Genomic DNA, 21,914 nt, shown 5'->3' on the forward strand with positions numbered 1-21,914 from the left:
TTCTTTGTTACATCTTTGTCTGATTTCAGTATCAGGGTGATGGTGGCCTCTTAGAATGAGTTTCGGAGTGTTCCTCCCTCTGTTATATTTTGGAAGAGTTTGAGAAGGATAGGTGTAAGCTCTTCTCTAAATGTTTGATAGAATTCATCTCTGAAGCCATCTGGTCTTGGGGTTTTGTCAGTTGGAAGATTTTTAATCACAGTTTCAATTTCAGTGCTTGTGATTTGTGTTTATATTTTCTATTTCTTACTGGTTCAGTCTCGGAAGGTTGTGTTTTTTAAGAGTTTGTCCATTTCTTCTGGGTTGTCCATTTTATTGGCATATAGTTGCTTGTAGTAATGTCTCATGATCCTTAGTATTTCTGCAGTGTCAGTTGTTACTTCTCCTTTTTCATTTCTAATTTTGTTTATTTGAGTCTTCTCCCTGTTTTTCTTCATGATTCTGGGTAATGGTTTATCAATTTTTTTATCTTCTCAAAGAATCAGCTTTTAGTTTTATTGATCTTTGCTATTGTTTCCTCGTTTCTTTTCCATTTTTTTCTGATCTGATCTTTATGATTTCTTTCCTTCTACTAACTTTTGGTTTTTCTCTTCTTTCTCTAATTGCTTTTGGTGTAAGTTTAGGTTGTTTATTTGAGATGCTTCTTGTTTCTTGAGGTAGGATTGTATTGGATAAACTTCCCTCTTAGAACTGCTTTTGCTACATCACATAGGTTTTGGGTCACTGTGTTTTCATTGTCATTTGTTTCTGGTAGTTTTTGATTTCCTTTTTGATTTCTTCAGCAATCCCTCGGTTTTTTAGTAGTGTATTGTTTAGCCTCCATGTGTTTATATTTTTTACAGTTTTTTTTCCTGTAATTGATATCTAGTCTCATAGCATTGTGGTCGGAAAAGATACTTGATGTGATTTCAATTTTCTTAAATTTACCAAGGCTTGTTTTGTAAGCCAAGGTATGATGTCTTCTGGAGAATGTTCCATGAGCACTTGAGAAGAAAGTGTATTCTGTTGTTTTTGGATGGAATGTCCTATAAATATCAATTAAGTCACTCTTGTTTCTGTGTCACTTAAAGCTTGTGTTTCCTCATTTATTTCCATTTTGGATGGTCTGTGCATTGGTTAAAGTGGGGTGATGACGTCCCCTGCTATGTTTGTGTTACTGTCGATTTCCCCTTTTATGGCTTTTAGCATTTGCCTTATATATTGAGGTGCTTCTATATTGGGTGCATAAATATTTACAATTGTTATATCTCCTTCTTTGATTGATCCCTTTATCATTATGTAGCGTCTTTCTTTGTCTCTTGTAAGAGTCTTCATTTTAAAGTCTATTTTGTCTGATATGAGAATTGCTGCTCCAGGTTTCTTTTGATTTCCATTTGCATGGAATCTTTTTCCATCCCTTCACTTTCAGTATGTATGTGTCCCTAGGTCTGAAGTGGTTTTCCTGTAGACAGCATATATATGGGTGTTGTGTCTGTATCCATTCAGCTAGTCTATGTCTTTTGATTGGAGCCTTTAAACCATTTACACTTAAGGTAGTTATCGATATGTATGTTCCTATTACCATTTTCTTAATTGTTTTGGGTTTGTTTTTGTAGGTCTTTTCCTTCTCTGTGTTTCCTGCCTAGAGAAGTTCCTTTAGCGTTTGTTGTAAAGCTGGTTTCATGGTACTGAATTCTCTTAGCTTTTGCTTGTCTGTAAGGTTGTAATTTCTTAATCTAAAACCATCGGATCTGAATGAGATCCTTGCTGGGTAGAGTAATCTTGCTTGTAGGTTTTTCCCTTTCATCAGCTTAAATATGTTCTGCCGCTCCCTTCTAGCTTGCAGAGTTTCTGCTGAAAGATCAGCTGTTAAGCTTTTAGGGATTCCCTTGTATCTTATTTGTTGCTTTTCCCTTGCTGCTTTTAATATTTTTTCTTTGTATTTATTTTTTGATAGTTTGGTTAATATGTGTCTTAGCATGTTTCTCCTTGGATTTATCCTGTATGGAACTCTGCACTTCCTGAACTTGATTGAATATTTCCTTTCCCATGTTAGGGAAATTTTCAACTCTAATCTCTTCTAATATTTTCTCAGACCCTTTCTTTTTCTCTTCTTCTTCTGAGACCCCTATAGTTCAAATATTGGTGCATTTAATGTTGCCCCATAGGTCTCTGAGACTGTCCTCAATTCTTTTCATTCTTTTTTCTGCTCTGTGGTGTTTATTTCCACTATTTTAACTTCCAGGTCACTTACCCATTCTTCTGCCTTAGTTATTCTGCTATTGATTCCTTCTAGAGAATTTTTAATTTCATTTACTGTGTTGTTCATCATCGTGTATTTGCTCTTTAGTTCTTCTCAGTCCTTGTTAAACGTTTCTTAAATTTTCTCCATTCTATTTCCAAGATTTTGGCTCATCTTTATTATCATTATTTTGAAATTTTTTTCAAGTAGACTCTCTATTTCCTCTTCATTTGTTTCATCTGGTGGGTTTTTACCTTGCTACTTCATCTGCTGTGTATTTCTCTGTCTTCTCATTTTATTTAACTTACTGTTTTTGCAGTCTCCTTTTCGCAGGCTGTAGGTTCATAGTTCCCATTGTTTTTTGGTGTCTGCCCCCAGTGGGTAAGATTGGTTCAGTGGGTTGTGTAGGCTTCCTGGTGAATGGGACTGGTGCCTGTGTTCTGGTGGATTAGGCTGTATCTTTTCCTTCTGGTGGGCAGGGTCATGTCTGGTGGTGTGTTTGGAGCAACTGTGAAGTTCGTATGACTTAAGCAGCCTTTCTGCTAATGGGTGGGGTAGTGTTCCTGTCTTGCTAGTTGTTTGGCATGGGGCGTCCAGCACTGGAACTGGTCCAGCACTGGTCATTGGGTGGAGCTGGGTCTTAGTGTTGAGACAGAGATCTCTGGGAGAGCTCTTGCTGATTGATATTATGTGCAGCTGGGAAGTCTCTGATGGTCCAAGTTTCTGAACTCAGCTCTCCCACCTCAGAGACTCAGGTCTGACACCCGACTGTAGCACCAAAACCCTGTCAGGCGCATGGCTACAAGACTTTCTCCAGCAGCCAGTGGCTTAAAGAGTGGCTAATTATTTTTTAATTTCCAATTTATAGTGCACTGTCCATCCCAGTTTGGAATCTAAGTTCATGAATCAAAGAGAGGAGCATGGACATTATTATTTTCTCTTCTTATTGTCCATCACAAGAGTCCTCTACCCTCTGCAAAGTCAAAATTGAAGTAGTTGCTCCTTATGTTATCTAATGTTCCTTATATAAAATATATATGGTCAAAATAAGCTAGAATTTGTGTCAGGGGTAAAGAATATCCTTTCAGAAATATCTGGTATGTTTTGTTCTTTAAACAATGATAATAGTATATAATTCTATGTTTCCTTCTTTGCTTTAGTTCACAGGAAATTGTAACTTAACCAAAGTGTTGATAGTTTATATGTATTTGCTTTCATGGTGAATAATTGAATATCTTATTTTTACTTATATTTAATATTTATTTCAACATTATGAATCATCAAGATTTTTACAGTTAAATGTAAATTATTTTCTTTTAAACAAGTGATAATCAATTGAAAACGTTTTTATTTAAGTACTTGCAGTTGACTTATTGATATTTTGCTTAATTCTAATTTATGCATGACCTTTGCAGGAAACAGTCATTTAGTTCTTATTGGAACATTGTGCTTCACCTTCCTGCTTCATGATGAAGCGTGGTTAATCTGATTGTTGGTCCAGAGACGTTTTTTGTCAAATTAAAAAAGGAGTAATGATCACCATGGATAACTTACATAAAGCAAGTGTCATTTTGTTAAGACAGAAAAATTTAGTGTAGTAGTAAGAGGCAGGCTTTCTAATAAGAATATGTGCATTTGAGCTTAGGTCCAATAATTATTTGTATGTGTTTTTTTTTTTACTTAATATCTTTAAGCCTCAGTTTCTCTATCTATAAAGTAGTAATATTATAATAGTACCTGCCACCAAAGACCGTTGTGAAGGTAAGTATAAATCAGAGTTAAGTATAAACATATGCACAGAATTTGGCATGGTGTCTGGCACATATTCTCAGAAGGGTCCACAAATTCAACAATGAGAATACGTAAGTGAGGTCTCACTGTAACCTCAAATTCTATTTGTACTTAGTTATACATATTTATATAAATTGTTCTCTAAATTGAACATTTTCTGGGCAGAATTAATAACTTTCTCTGATGTAAAAATGTATATTTCAATACATAAAATATGAAAAATATAGAAAACAAAGCTGTAATTAAAAATGATCATTTTCACTACTCAGAGATAATCAGTTAATATTTGGTATTTTTTACTTTCAGTTTTCTTTCTTATATAAATTAAAAAGTAAAATCATGTAATTGAAAGCATACAAAGAAATGATGAAATGTGTGCCAGCCACTGGAGATAAAATGATGAAAAGGACAGATGAGGTCCTTGATTTCAGGTTGCTTGAAAATTCTATGGTCAATGGAAGAAAATACTTACAAATCATACATCGGGCAAGGGGTTATTACCTGGAATTTGAAAAGGACTCTTACAACTCAACAACAACAACAAAAACAACCTGATTAAAAACTGGGCAAAGAATGTGAAGCCAGCAGTTTATTTCATCATCATTTACCTTTAAGAGACAATTAATGTTCCTACTGAAATACAAATTTAATAACTTTGCTAATTACTTGATCATAAGAAGGCAGAGTGCCCCAGTGTCCATTGCAACATATACCACACCGTGATCTAGGTTTGTCCAGAGTATTTGTTTGCTCTTTACTGAAACTCCATTTTGAAATGCCTTGACAGATGTTTGGTTACACTCAAACATCTCTTCTGGGTATAAATCTGCACAGGGGAATTAGAATGCTTCATTGTTCTATGGGGTCCTAAGAAGACTATTGAGCTAATAATGCCAATGCAAAAATTACTCTCTTCCCTGGGATCAATAGACTGTTCATTCAGTGACATAATTGTGACATATGTGGATCCAAAATGTAATTTTAAGAAAGTTTAGAAGTCTTTAAGTATGAAGAGAATTTTGGAATTATTTCTGTTAACAGAATTCTGTTAACATCCAAGCTTATTATCCTCCTCATGGTTTTAAGGGAAGATAGCATAAGCTTCTTGCATCTTACATATTATCTATTAAAATGTCAAAATTACCACTGGCCTGGTGACAGTAATTCTACATGGACAATCCAGTATATAGCTAGTATATCTTTATCTTACCCTTTTTATTCTATTACTAAAGCTCAAATTCATAGATTGAATTGACAAACATGAAGCATTATATAGAAGTCAAGTTTAAATGTCAATAACTTTTATTTTTACAGTTAACATTGCTATTTGCAAAGCTAAAAAGTTATTTTCTAGGCTAGAATTTGAAGCTTCCATTTATCATTTCCTTAACTAAACCTGCTTTTTAGCATATTTCTCCCTGTCAGTGAATGCTCCCAACCTTTTACTTTGAAGAGTACTTGCATTTGTTTTTTTTTTTTTTCTTTTTTTTTTAAGATTTTTTTTGATGTGGACCATTTTTAAAGTCTCTGTTGAATTTGTTACAGTATTGCTTCTGTTTTGTTTTGGTTTTTTGGCCACAAGCCATGTGGGATCTTAGCTCCCAGACCAGGGATTGACCTTGCATCCCCTGAATTGAAAGGCGAAGTCTTAACCACTGGACTGCCAGGGAAGTCCCTTGCATTTGTTTATGACAGATGTTGACCTTATTAAAAAAAACATACATTTAGATCAATAAACTTCTCATAACAATTGGCAACTGAGCCAATATCATCTCCTTTAAAACTCTGGAATATAATGAAGGACTGTATGATTTTACTACTGACTTTAATTTCCTCTACATGGAGGGATTATAGACATTTTAAACCTGATTTCTACCACCTTGTGTACTATTTCAGTCACTGCAAGTTGTTGCTTTGAATATCAGATCAAAGGCATGATTTATTTTTTAAAATAATACATTCTCAGTATGCCCCAAATAGTTTATTCTGATATCTAGAATTGTTTATATCAAGATACATAGAATAACTGAATCATAAATCTTAGAAAACGCTCTGTCTCCTTCATAAACACCCCAGTGCATGCTGATTCACCATGTTCATCATTTCCTTAAAAATCCCTACAATCCTTAATATTACCTTCCTCCTCATAGCCATGTTCACCATAGTATACCATCATGCCATGCCACATGGACTATTGGAACAGGCTCCAATCTAGTATTGTGCTGCAATTCTTGCCTCACCCATTTGGTTCTATACAGTAATATCAAAAACAACTTTCTAAGAACAAAATACAGGTTAGCTCTCCCAAAGGGCCAGGACCTTCGTATGACATAAAATATGCACTTTGTTCTGGAACATACTATCATTCACTCGACCTTTCCCACACCTTGCTGCACTTTTCAGTTTAACTATATAAAATAATAATAGTAATAGTAACAAAATAATGATAAAAAGAACTATCATTTATTTAGTACTTAGTATATAGCAGATATAATAACATTTTAAAATAAAGTTTCTTATGCTATCACAATTTTCTAAGAAATCCACATTTTAAAATTCCATATCATAGATAAACAAAGATATGTTTAATAGGTCTAGTGACTTGCTCAGATTTACGGAGCAGAGTCAGTATTTAACCTGATTCCTGACACAAAGCCAAACTCTTAATGACTATGCTATACAATTCAAAATTTTCACCTTTGCTTCTTCCTCTCTTGTTTTTCATAATCCAGGATTCAGCTTGTGAGGAACCTCCTTCATGAAACCTTTCCTAAAATATGAAAATATGAGCCCTCTAATTTAAGATGTTATTAAGTTATGAAATCTAGTAATCTGAAAAGTCATGGTCTATGCTGAAGTTCTTATGAGACCTTATATTTATTTATATACAGTTTTTCTTCTGGAGTGTAAAAGTATTAGTCATTTCCTATTAAATTTCACATCCCTGGGGCCAATATGCTTTCTGTTTGAAGAGCAGGCTTGATTAATGTTGCTTTTGAATGTAAAGACATACCTGTGAAGGTTTCTTTCTAAATCCAAATTTTCTGTAACATGCTGTCAGTCCAAAGTTTATACCTTATTTCTTGCTATTAACAGTACTGCTATTATTGCTACAATTATAAACCTGCTCTCTTTCACTACCATTTAAATATTTCATGTGTAATATCCCCTCCTTTTCCCTCATAAACACATGTTGCAGCAGATGAAGTACACTTAATTATTTTAACTTAGCAGCAGAAGAAAATAAAGCTCAGGGAGATAAAATATTTGGTAACAATTCTTCAATTATTAAGTTATAGAGTTAGAATCAGAACCTGATTCTTTTGTCAGTCTAGTGAACTTTCATGTACACAGAACCATATCATATTCAGGTTCTTTCTTCACAAACTAGTTTATATCCCCATGTTGTCAAGGGCTATTTTGAATATTTTCTCACAGCAGTAGTATGTGTCCTGCATATGAAGATTTTTAAAAAATAATAATCAAGGAAAGTCAGTTAAAGCAGACTGTAGTTTATTTTTGGAAAGCCCTAAATCAGGATACTCTTTCAGACTTGTCAGATAACTAACTTACTTTGGTCAATATTACATCAAATAACTAGAATGGTTTGACTTAGACATAAAATTTTCTGGCTATTATTTCATCATTACCCATGCTTAACCCATGGACATTCTGAGTGCTTTCAGGGCTCTTAATTACCTTTCTTTTTAGAACTAATTTAAGATCAACTAAGAAGAATAGAAAAAATGATTGGCTGTACTTCATTCTGCTAAAGGAATCAGAGATTCCACTTAAAATCCAAAGGTATTCTCTAAATGCTGATGCAAAGTACAATGTCAAGAAAATCATAGAAGAGTATACTTTGGTGTAAATTGCAGAATGAACATACCAACAATGGTCTAAATATATTTTGCCATCTTAAAGTAATTTTAAGAATTAATACTTTACTATTTAGAGCTGTTTAAGATTCACAGCAAAATTGACGAAAATGTGCAGTGATAGCCCATATACCTCCTGACCCCACAAATGCATAGCCTCCTGTTATCAACATCCCCCATCAGAGTGATACATTTGTTACAACTGATGAACCTACATTGACATTTCAAAATCACCCAGTCTACAGTTTATATTATGGTTCACTCTTAATGTTGTACATTCTATGGGTTTGGACAAATATATACTGACACATATCCAACTTTATGGTATCATACAGAGTATTTTCAATGCAGTAAAAGTCCTCTGTGCTCCAGCTATTTATCTATTCCCAACCCCCCATCCCTAGCAGCCACTTATCTTTTTATTGTCTGTATAATTTCACTTTTTCCAGTCATATAGTTGGAATCACACACCATATAGGTTTTCAGATTGGCTTCTTTCACTTAGCCACATGCATTTATGTTTCCTCCACGTCTTTTCATGACTGCATATATCATTTCTTTTTAGCACTGGATAATATCCCATTGTCCGCATGTATAACAGTTTATTTATCAAATCTACTGAAGGATATTTTGGTTGCTTGCAAGTTTTGGCAATTACGAGTAAAGCTGCTATGAACATCATGTGCAGATTTTTGTGTGGACAAACCAAACTCCTTTCAACTCCTTTAGGAAAATACCAAGGAGCATGCTTGCTGGATCATATGGTAAGAGCATGTTTTGTTTTGTACGAAACTATTAAACTGTCTTCTGAAGTGGCTGTACCATCTTGTAACCTCACCACCCATGAATGAGAGTTCCTGTTTCTCTACATCCTTGTCAGCATCTGGTGATGTCAGTATTCCAGATTTTCTAATGTAGTGGTATGTAGTGGTATCTCACTGTTGTTTTAATTTGCATTTCTGTGATGACATATGACATTGAACATCTTTTCATATGCTTATTTGTCATTTGTATATTTTCTTAGATGAGGTGTCATTTAAGGTCTTTGGCTCATTTTAAATTTGGGTTCTTATTAATTTTAAGAGTTCCTTGTATATTTTGATAATAGTCATTTATCAGATGTGTCTTTTGCAAATATTTTCTCCCAGGCTGTAGCTTATCTTCTCATTGTTTTTCACAAAGCAGATTAAAAAATATTTTCAAAATCTGAAAACACCTCATGTCCAAAGGAGCCTGAGCCAATGAAAATATTTAAAATTCTACCAGTTCTTAGAGATTACCCTACTTTGAAATTTTAGAGATTAAACAATTTTTGGTGGAGCTGACCCTAAGCACAAAATTAAGAGTAAATTTATGATGAAAATCCAAGAAGTCTGGCATCTCTTTGGCAATCATATGTTATTTATCCTAAATGTTTCTCCTGAGGTTCATTCTAATCTTTTCTGACTTCACCAACATTTGACTTTTAACCAATAAAAATTTCAGTTTATCTTGCATATATAAATTACTGTCACAAAGGGTTAGGGCACTGAACAAGGACTTAAATAAGCTGATGAGTTTGGGTTTTTTGCTTTTGTTTTTTTAATGACAAGTTGATAACCAAGAATTCCAGAGTAACATCAGGGTTAGAAACTCTAAAAGGACAATATAAATCTAGACTAATCTATACAGAGACACACTATGACTTTTGTGAACTCATGGGACTCTTGCCTTTGTAAGCTCCTTCCTCTATAAAAAAACATTTTAAATATGCTATGAGTGCATTGGTATAAAGAGGAACATAATCCAGACTGTATTTACTATCAAACATTCACTATTCTAACCCTACTTACTTAAAAAAAAAGTGAATATTAAAATATTTTTGTATGTCCTTAAAAGCACTGTGGGTCCTAGGCACTGTGCCTAATGGATAAGTCACTCCATTTCGTATTAATACCTTTTATTCATTAGTTTAGTGATTTTTATTATTTTCATTTCATCGTTAAGATTTACTACTTCCCAATTATCAGGAAGCTGAAATTGACCAGGATATTAATAATAACTAACTTTTTTTCCCACTAGTACTTTCTCTTGCAATACTCACTCAAACATTGCTCCAAGTACTTTTACATACATTAGTTCATTTAATTTTTATAACAAACATAAGGGGAAGTATTACTTTTTAATATATTAATTGACATATAGTTGACTTACAATATTATATTAGTTTCAGGTACACAACACAGTGACTCGATATTTTTATAGATTATACTCCACATAAAGTTATTATAAAATGTTGGTTATATTCCCTGTGCTGTACAATACATCCTTGTAGCTTATCTTATATCTAGTAATTTGTACCTCTTAGTCTCCTTCACCTATCTTGCCTCTTTCCCCACACCTCTCCTCAGTGGTAGCCACCGTATCTGTATGTGTAAAACAGTATGGGGATTCCTCAAAAAATTAAAAATAAACCTACCATAGGATCCAGAAATTCCACTCCTGCGTGTATATGAAGAAAACAAAAACACTAATTTGAAAAGATCTATCCACAATGGTCATAGTGGCATTATTTACAATAGCTAAGATATTGAGGAAGTATTACTTTCATGATTTCTCTTCTGGTTTCTGCCATTGCATAGACTATTTCTCCAAAACTTAATGTTGTAAATCAACAATTATTTTATTTTGTTCACATCTCGTGGATGAGGAATTTGCTAAGGGCTCACCTGGGTAGTTCTTGTCTAGAGTCTTTTAATCAGATACCTGAACTGACTAGATTTCTAATGTGGCTCTTATATACAGGCGGCAATTGATGCTGGTTATTGGCCGAGAGATCAACTGCAGCTGTTGACTGGATTGAATACATGTGGATCTCAGGTAGTTGGATTTTGTACATGTGGGCTGACTTCAGCCAGAGCAAACAAAGATAACCATGTGGAAGCTCTATGGCTTATTCTGACGCAGCCTTGGTAGACAAAGCATCACATTTGCTGCATTCTATTGGATATTTAAATCACGAAGAGTAGTTCAGAGTCAAGAATAAGACACATGGACCACACTTCTCAATGGAGGAAGTGTCAAAGAATTTACAGATTTGTTTTAAAACTGTCACAATTCCCTACTGATGTTGAGAAAACTGTGTAGAGAGAGGTAAAATACTTTTTAATGACTACAGGGCTCATATATGGAGAATCTAGGATTTAAACCCAGGCAGTTCTGGCTCCAGAGACGTTACTCGTAATCACTCTTCTATGGAGCCACACTTTAGACAGTATTAATGTAGTCTGTGTATGCACTCTGTTCTGTAATATGTCAGATTGCTTTATTTAAAATCATGCCCATTGTTCATGTTTCTTTTGGAGAATAGAGCAAAAGCTATAAAATGGAGCATTAAAATTCATTTAGCCCAACTCAGGCAAACTATGGCCCATGGATCAAATCTGGTCAATAATCTGTTCTTGTAAAAATAATTTTATCAGAACAAAACCCCACCCATTTGTTTACAGGTTGTCTATGGCTGCTTTTGTGTTTCAGTAGCAGAGTCCAATGGTCGCCACACAGATCATCTGTCCCCAAAAGCCTACAACATTTATTACCTGGCTTTTTTTTTTTTTTTTAACATCTTTATTGGAGTATAATTGCTTTACAATGGTGTGTTAGTTTCTGCTTTATAACAAAGTGAATCAGTTATACTTATACATATGTTCCCATATCTTTTCCCTCTTGCATCTCCCTCCCTCCCACCCTCCCTATCCCACCCCTCTAGGTGGTCACAAAGCACCGAGCTGATCTCCCTGTGCTATGCGGCTGCTTCCCACTAGCTATCTATTTTACGTTTGGTAGTGTATATATATATGTCCATGCCACTCTCTCACTTTGTCACAGCTTACCCTTCCCTCTCCCCATATCCTCAAGTCCATTCTCTAGTAGGTCTGTGTCTTTATTCCCGTCTTACCACTAGGTTCTTCATGACTTTTTTTTTTTTCTCTTAGATTCCATACATACGTGTTAACATACTGTATTTGTTTTTCTCTTTCTGACTTACTTCACTCTGTATGACAGACTCTAACTCCATCCACCTCACTACAAATAACTCAATTTCATTTCTTTTTATGGCTGAGTAATATTCCATTGTATATGTGTGCCACATCTTCTTTATCCATTCATCCGATGATGGACACGTAGGTTGCTTCCATGTCCTGGCTATTGTAAATAGAGCTGCAATGAACATTGTGGTACATGACTCTTTTTGAATTATGGTTTTCTCAGGGTATATGCCCAGTAGTGGGATTGCTGGGTCGTATGGTATTTCTATTTTTAGTTTTTTAAGGAACCTCCATACTGTTCTCCATAGTGTCTGTATCAATTTACATTCCCACCAAACAGAAATATAGATCAATGGAACAGGATAGAAAGCCCAGAGATAAACCCACGTACATATGGTCACCTTATCTTTGATAAAGGAGGCAAGCATATACAGTGGAGAAAAGACAGCCTCTTCAATAAGTGGTGGTGGGAAAACTGGACAGGCACATGTAAAAGTATGAAGTTAGAACACTCCCTAACACCATACACAAAAATAAACTCAAAATGGATTAAAGATCTAAATGTAAGGCCAGATACTATCAAACTCTTAGAGGAAAACATAGGCGGAACACTCTATGACATAAATCACAGCAAGATCCTTTTTTACCCACCCCTAGAGAAATGGAAATAAAACCAAAAATAAACAAATGGGACCTAATGAAACTTAAAAGCTTTTGCACAACAAAGGAAACCATAAACAAGACCAAAAGACAGCCCTCAGAATGGGAGAAAATATTTGCAAATGAAGCAACTGACAAAGGATTAATCTCCAAAATTTACAAGCAGCTCATGCAGCTCAATAACAAAAAAACAAAAAACCCAATCCAAAAATGGGCAGAAGACCTAAATAGACATTTCTCCAAAGAAGATATACAGATTGCCAACAGACACATGAAAGAATGCTCAACATCATTAATCATTAGAGAAATGCAAATCAAAACTACAATGAGATATCATCTCATACTGGTCAGAATGGCCAATATCAAAAAATCTAGAAACAATAAATGCTGGAGAGGGTGTGGAGAAAAGGGAACACTATTACCTGGCTTTTAAGAAAAGATTGCCAACTCTTATTTAAAGGAACAGAGATTAAAGGTTAAGGTAAGAGAGAAAACAGACATTGTGATAAGAAAGGTTAAATAACTAGTCCGCTATTACTGAATCAATCAGTGTAGAGATTGTTACTAGTATAGAAGTAGTGTCTCTAAAGGGAACATTCATTTTCATTTTATAATATCTGTATTTTATTCTAGAGATAGCTACATTCTATTGTATAATAAGACTCATAATATTAAATACCTAAAAATGCCAAAAGCATCATGCTGTAGTGGAAAGAACATAAGTTTGAAATTAGAACAAAAGGAATTCTTCCATTTGAACTTATCAAGAGTTTATACTGAGTGTCAGAGCTCTGATTTGTCAAGTTGGATTTTTGAGTTTTAATTAATTACTATAGGTAAAGTATATTCAATCTCAGTAAATGTTGTGACAAGAGAACTTTAAGTGTTGACTTAGAACAAGGTATATCCACTCAGATACTGATAAGTTATGAGTAAGAAACCAGGATAAGGCTAAGACAAAACCTAGACCTCTAAAACCCAGGATTGAAAGTTAGTTTTATGTCTGAGGAAAGAATATGACTCAGAGAAATTTAAGAAATTATTTATTTATTTAGTTAGTTATTTAGTTATTTATCAGGAGGCACAAAATAAAGTTGTATTTAGAACCCTTATTATTACAGTTGGCAGAAAAATGAACAGTAATAAAATGAAAGAGCTCAGCTTATATTAATCTGAAAATTTCTGAGCCTGTCTTTCAGGTTATTCATTAGATACTTTGATTACAGTTAAAGCAAGAAGAGCATCAGAATTTGGACTTAATTCTCTCATTTAGTTCTTACCATAATCCTTTGACAATGATATAATCCTCCTTTTTTCTCAGATGAGGAACTGGGGCTGAGGAAACAAGTGATATGTCCAAGATCCCAGAATTACCAAGCAGCAGAATCAAAATTTGAATCCAATTCTTTGTGACATAAAATGTGTGTACCATCTGGTCTACCATCACTAAAGGAGTCTCTGTCTCAGAAAACAGAAATTCGGTTACTTGGAATTCAGTTTCTCAGAAATAATGACATGTCTTCACATGTGTTTGTCTTATGCTAATACAAATAAACAGACAATAATAATAATAATAATAAAAACTCTCTACCCCAATATATAGTTGCTAATCTTCCAAAGTAACACTGTTAATAAGTCTTTTTTTTTCCTTGATCATTCCTACCAACCACCTCAAAACCAATAAAGATTTCTGATTTGGATCTCCATGAAAGGCAAAATTATATAATTATTAGAAGTGGATTGTTCTGCCACTTCCTAGTCTCATTCCTGTAAATATATTACTTCAGATGGGATTCTAAAATATATTTCTCTCATATTGTTGTTGGGAGGATTAAGTCAGGCAATGCACATAAACTTCTTAGTATACAATTATCAAATGGAAACTTCTTAGGGAAGTCAAACTGTTGCTGTGTTATAAGTATTATTGCTGTCTGGCACTGCAATAAAGAGAGGCAATTTGGGCAACTTCAAAGCAGTTTTGGAAGAAGGCTTTAGCAGCAGATCTGGGAAGTCAAGACTAAGTTTCCAGGTTCCAGAATCAGGGGCTCCAGGCCCTGTTACAGCTAAGAAGAGCTTAAGGAGATATGATGAGTAAATGTAATGTGATATCCTAAAAGGAATACTGGAATTGAAAAAGGGCATTAGCCAAAAACTAAGAGACTCTGGACACAGTATGGACTTTTTAGTTAATAATAATATATCAATGTTTATTTATTAATTGTAAATCAATATGCAATACAAAAGTAGGATGTTAATAATAGGGACACTGGGGTACACGATAAATGGAAACTCTATATAGTACTTTGCAATTTTCTCTATATCTAAAACTGATTTGAATAATAAAGTTTATATATTTATATTTTTATTGAAATATAGTTGATTTAAAATAGAGTGATTCAGTATCTTTATAGATTATACTCCATCAAAAGTTATTACAAAATAATGGCTTAATTCCCTGTGCTGTACAATATGTCATTATTTCTTATTTCTTTTATACCTTGTAGCTTGTATCTCTAAATCCTATATTCCTACCTTCCCCTGGCCCCTTCCCTCTCCCCACTGGTAAACACTAGTTTGTTTTCTATATCTGTGAGTCTCTTTCTGTTTTGCTATATACATTGGTTTGTTTTATTTTTTAGATTCCACATATAAGTGATAACAGAGTATTTTGTCTTTCTCTGACTTATTTAACTAAGCATAATATTCTCTAGGTCCATCAACATTGCTGCAAATGGTAGAATTTTATTCTTTGTTTATGACTAACATTCCATTGTACATAAATGCCACATTTTCTTTATCTATTCATCTGTTGATGGACATTTGGGTTGCTTCCATGTATCTTGGCTATTGTAAATAGTGCTGCTATGAACATTGGGGCATGTATCTCTTCTAATTAGCATTTTAATTTTTTTGGATATATGCCAAGGAATGGAATTGATGGATCATAAGGTAGTTCTATTTTTAGGTTTTTGAGGAAATTCCGTACTGTTTTCCATAGTGGCTGCACCAATGTACATTCCCACCAAGAGTGTACTAGGGCTCTTTTCTCCACATCTTTACCAACATTTGTTATATGTAGATTTTTTGATGATAGCCATTCTGACTGGTGTGAGGTGATATTATGGTTTTGATTTACATTTCTGTAATAAATAGTGATGTGAAGCATCTTTTCATGTGCCTGTTTACCATCTGTATGTCTTCTTTGGAAAGATGATTATTCCGGTCTTCTGCCCATTTTTAAATCAGATTGATTTTTTTTTATATTGAGTTGTGTGAGCTGTTTATATATTTTGAATATTAATGCCTTATCTGTCATATCATTTGCAAATATTTTCTACCATTCAGTACATTGTCTTTTCGTTTTACTGTTGGTTTCCTTTGCTGTGCTAAGGCTTTTAAATTTAATTAGGTCTCATTGCTTTATTTTTGCTTTTTTTTTTTTTTTTTTTTTTTTTGCCTTAGGAGACAGATCCAAAGAAATATTGCTGTGATTTATGTCAAAGAGTGTTATGCCTATTTTTCTTCCAGGAGTTTTATGGTTTCAGGCCTCACGGTTAGGTCTGTGATTCATTTTCAGTTTATTTTTATATATAGTGTGAGGTAATATTCTAATCTCATTCTTTTACATGTAGCTGTCCACTTTTCCCAGCACCACTTATTAAAGAGGTTGTCTTTTCTCCATTGTATATTGTTGTCTCCTTGGGCATATATTAATTGAACATAGGTGTGTGGGTTTATTTCTGGGCTTTCTATTCTGCTCCATTTGTTACAGAGTTCAAGTTCATACTGCTTGCTGCACAACAGGCCAGAAAAATCAAGAGATGAGGTGGCGGGGCAGGGAATGGAAACTTTATTTGGAAAGCCAGCAGACTGAGAAGATGGTAAACCACTGTCCCAAAGAACCATCTTACCTGAGTTAGAATTCAGGCTTTTTTTATATTAAAAGGCATGGGGATGTGACTGGTTGTTGCATACTTTTTGGTGCCAGCATCTTTTGTTACTGCATCCGTCCACGTAGGCCTGGTCACAGCGTTCCTGTAAACCTCCAACAAGACAATTTTTATTCACTGTTCTGCAACTTTTTATATCTAGGTGAATGGAAAAGTGTTATATTCTAAAGGCCAAGCCTGGAAGGCAGAGCTTTGAGAAACGGGTGTTTAATATTTCAAGCTTTACAAAGATGCAGAGCCAGCATGACTAAAAACAGGCAAGAGAGCACAAAGGTTAGGAATAAAGAATAGATCCAATATGGAGTCAGATTTGTTCTTCTCTGTTACACATTCATCTATGTGTCTATTTACTGGCCATTATCATGCTGCTTTGATTACAGAGGTTTTCAGTATAAAGTCAGGTGGGTGATACCTCCAGGATTGTTTATTTTTCTCAAAATTGCTTTGGCAATTCAGGGTGTTTTGTGGTACCATACAATTATTATTGTGGTACCATAGGATTATATGTCCTAGTTATGTGAAAAATGTCATGGGAATTTTGAAAAGAATTGCATTAAATCTGTAGATTGCTTTGGCTAGTATGGCTATTTTAACAATATTAATATTAACAATATTTAACAATATTAATTCTTCCAATTCAAGAGCATGTGATATTTTTACATTATCATTACATTTTTATCATTCTCAATTTCCTTCCTCAGTGTTTTATAGTTTTAAGATTATAGGTCTTTCACCTCCTTGGTTAAGTTTATTCCTAGGTGTTGTATTCCTTTTGATGCAATTTTAAACAGGATTTTTTTTTTTTACTTTGTCTTTATGATAGTTCATTTTTATTTATTTTTTAAACTTCTTTATTGGAATATAATTGCTTTACAATGGTGTGTTGTTAGTTTCTGCTTTATAATAAAGTGAATCAGATATACATATACATATCTCCTCCCTCTTGTGTCTCCCTCCAACCCTCCATATCCCACCCTTCTAGGTGGTCACAAAACACCGACTCATCACCCTGTGCTATGCAGCTGCTTCCCACTAGCTATTTATTTTATACTTGGTAGTGTATATATGTCCATGCCACTCCCTCACTTCATCCCAGCTTAAACTTCCCACTCCCTGTGTACTCAAGACCATTCTCTACATGTAAGTCTTTATTCCCGTCCAGCCACTAGGTTCTTCAGAACCTTTTCTTTTCTTTTTTTTAACATTCCATATATATGTGTTAGCACATGGTATTTGTTTTTCTCTTTCTGACTTACTTCACTCTGTATGACAGACTCTAATCCATCCACCTCATTACAAATAGTTCAATTTCATTACTTTTTATGGCTGAGTAATATTCCATTGTATATATGTGCCACGTCTTCTTTATCCATTCATCTGTCAATGGACACTTAGGTTGCTTCCATGTCTTGACTACTGTAAATAGAGTTGCATTGAACATTGTGGTACATGTCTCTTTTTGAATTATGGTTTTCTCAGGGTATATGCCCAGTAGTGGGATTACTGGCTCATATAGTAGTTCTATTTTTAGTATTTTATGGAAACTCCATACTGTTCTCCATAGTGGCTGTATCAATTTACATTTCTACCAACAGTGAAGAGGGTTCCCTTTTCTCCACACCCTCTCCAGCATTTATTGTTTGTAGATATTTTGTTGATGGCTATTCTGACTGGTGTGAGGTGATACCTCATTGTAGTTTTGATTTGCATTACTCTAATGATTAGTGATGTTGACCGTCCTTTCATGTGTTTTCTGGCAATCTGTATATCTTCTTTGGTGAAATGTCTATTTAGGTCTTCTGCCCATTTTAGATAGGGTTTTTTGTTTTTTTGTTATTGAGTTGCATGAGCAGCTTGTATATTTTGGAGATTAATCCTTTGTCAGTTGCTTCATTTGCAAATATTTTCTGCCATTCTGAGGGTTGTCTTTTGGTCTTGTTTATGGTTTCCTTTGCTGTGCAAAAGGTTTTAAGTTTCATTAGGTCTGATTTGTTTATTTTTGTTTTTATTTCCATTTCTCTGGGAGGTGGGTCAAAAGGATCTTGCTATGATTTATGTCTCAGAGTGTTCTGCCTATGTTTTCCTCGAAGAGTTTTATAATGTCTGGCCTTACATTTAGGTCTTTAATCCATTTTGAGTTTATTTCTGTGTATGGTGTTAGGGAGTGTTCTAATTTCATTCTTTTACATGTAGCTGTTCAGTTTTCCCAGCACCACTTATTGAAGTGGCTGTCTTTTCTCCATTGTATATTCTTGCCTCCTTTATCAAAACTAAGGTGACCATATGTGCATGGGTTTATTTCTGGGCTTTCTATCTGGTTCCAATGATCTATTTTTCTGTTTTTGTGCCAGTACCATACTGCCTTGATTACTGTAGCTTTGTAGTATAGTCTGAAGCCCAGGAACCTGATTCCTCCAGCTCCATTTTTCTTTCTCAAGATTGCTTTGGCTATTTGGGGTCTTCTGTGTTTCCATACAAATTGTCCAATATTTTGTTCTAGTTCTGTGAAAAATGCCATTGGTAGTTTGATAGGGATTGAATTGAATCTGTAGATTGCTTTGGATAGTATAGTCCTTTTCAGAATGTTGATTCTTCCAATCCAACACATGGTATATCTCTCCATTTCTTTGTATCATCTTTAATTTCTTTCAACAGTGTCTTATAGTTTTCAGCCTATAGGTCTTTTGTCTCCTTAGGTAGGTTTATTCCTAGGTATTTTATTCTTTTTGTTGCAATGGTAAATGTGTGTGTTTCCTTAATTTCTCTTTCAGATTTTTCATCATTAGTGTATAGAAATGCAAGAGATTTCTTTGCATTAATTTTGTATCCTGCTACTTTACCAAATTCATTGATTAGCTCTACTATTTTTCTGGTAGCATCTTTAGGATCCTCTACGTATAGTATCATGTCATCTGCAAACAATGACAGCTTTACTTCTTCTTTTCCAATTTGGATTCCTTTTATTTCTTTTTCTTCTCTGATTGCTGTGGCTAAAACTTCCAAACCTATGTTGAATAATTGTGGTGAGAGTGGGCAACCTTGTCTTGTTCCTGGTCTTAGAGGAAATTGTTTCAGTTTTTCACCATTGAGAATCATGCTGGTTGTGGGTTTGTCATATATGGCCTTTATTATGTTGAGGTGAGTTCCCTCTTTTCTACTTTCCAGAGGTTTTTTATCATAAATGGGTGTTGAATTTTATCAAAAGCTTTTTCTGCACCTATTGAGATGATCATATAGTTTTTCTCCTTCAATTTGTAAATATGGTTTATCACATTGATTGATTTGCATATATTGAAGAATCCTTGCATTCCTGGGATAAACTCCACTTGATCATGGTGTATGATCCTTTTAATGTGCAGTTGAATTGTGTTTGTTAGTATTTTGTTGAGGATTTTTGCATCTATATTCATCAGTGATATTGGTCTGTAGTTTTCTTTCTTTTTGACACCTTTGTCTGGTTTTGGTATCAGGTGATGGTGGCCTCGTAGAATGAGATTGAGAGTGTTCCTCCCTCTGCTATATCTTGGAAGAGTTTGAGAAGGATAGGTGTTAACTCTTCTCTAAATGTTTGATAGAATTCACCTGTGAAGCCATCTCGTTCTGGGCGTTTGCTTTTGGAAGATTTTAAATCACAATCTCAATTTCAGTGCTTGTGATTGGCCTATTTATATTTTGTATTTCTTCCTGGTTCAGTCTTTCTAATCCTGCTTTTCTAAGAATTTGTCCATTTCTTCCAGGTTGTCCATTTATTGGCATATAGTTGCTTGTAGTAATCTCTCATGAACCTTTGTATTTCTGCTGTGTCAATAGTTACTTCTCTTTTGTTTCTAATTCTATTAATTTGAGTCTTCTCCCTTTTTTCTTTTCTTTTTTTTTTTTTTTGATGAGTCTGGCTAATGGTTTATGAATTTTGTTTATCTTCTCAAAGAGCCAGCTTTTAGTTTTATTGATCTTTGCTATTGTTTCCTTCATTTCTTTTTCATTTATTTCTGATCTGATATTTATGATTTCTTTCCTTCTGCTAACTTTGGGGTTTTTTGTTCTTCTTTCTCTAATTGCTTTATGTGTAAGTTTAGGTTGTTTATTTGAGATGTTTCTTGTTTCTTGAGGTAGGATGGTATTGCTATAAACTTCCCTCTTAGAACTGCCTTTGCTGCATCCCTTAGATTTTGGGTCATCATATTTTCATTTGTTTTTAGGTATTTTTTGATTTCCTCTTTCATTTCGTCAGTGATCTCTTGGTTATTTAGTAGTGTATTGTTTAGTCTCCATTTGTTTGTAGTTTTTACAGAATTTTTTCCTGTATTTGATATCTAGTCTCATATCGTTGTGGTCAGAAAAGATACTTGATATGATTTCAATTTTCTTAAATTTACCAAGGCTTGATTTGTGACCCAAGATATGATCTCTCCTGGAGAATGTTCCATGAGCACTTGAGAAGAAAGTGTGTTCTCTTGTTTTTGGATGGAATGTCCTATAAATATCAATTAAGTCCTTCTTGTTTAATGTATCATTTAAAGCTTGTGTTTCCTTTTTTATATTTATTTTGGAAGATCTGTCCATTGGTGAAACTGGGGTGTTAAAGTCCCCTACTATGATTGTGTTAGTGTTGATGTACCATTTTATGGCTGTTAGCATTTGCCTTATGTATTGAAGTGCTCCTAAGTTGGGTGCATAAGTATTTACAATTGTTATATCTTCTTCATGGATTGATCTCTTGATCATTTAGGAGTGTCCTTCTTTGTCTCTTGTAATAGTCTTTATTTTAAAGTCTGTTTTGTCTGATATGAGAATTGCTACTCCAGCTTTCTTTTGATTTCCATTTGCATGCACTATCTTTTTCCATCCCCTCACTTTCAGTCTGTATGTGTCCCTAGGTCTGAAGTGAAGTGGGTCTCTTGTAGACAGCATATATACGGGTCTTGTTTTTGTATCCATTCAACCAGTCTTTTTTTTTTTTTTTGGTTGAAGCATTTAATCCATATACATTTAAGGTAATTATCAATATGTATATTCCTATTACCATTTTCTTAATTATTTTCAGTTGGTTATTGTAGGTTTTTTCCTTCTCTTGTGTTTCCTGCCTAGAGAAATTCCTTTAGCATTTGTTGTAAAGCTGGTTTGGTGGTGCTGAATTCTCTTAGCTTTTGCTTGTCTGTAAACATTTTAGTTTCTCCGTTGAATCTGAATAACATCCTTGCTGGGTAAAGTAATCTTGGTTGTAGGTTTTTCCCTTTCTTCACTTTAATGTGCCCTGCCACTCGCTTCTGGCTTGCAGAGTTTCTGCTGAAAGACCAGCTTTTAACCTTATGGGGATTCCCTTGTATGTTATTTGCTGTTTTTCCCTTGCTACTTTTAATATTTTTTCTTTTATTTAATTTTTGAT

This window comes from Balaenoptera physalus (assembly GCF_965194825.1).
Source record: "Balaenoptera physalus genome assembly, chromosome: 10".
Taxonomy (NCBI): domain Eukaryota; kingdom Metazoa; phylum Chordata; class Mammalia; order Artiodactyla; family Balaenopteridae; genus Balaenoptera; species Balaenoptera physalus.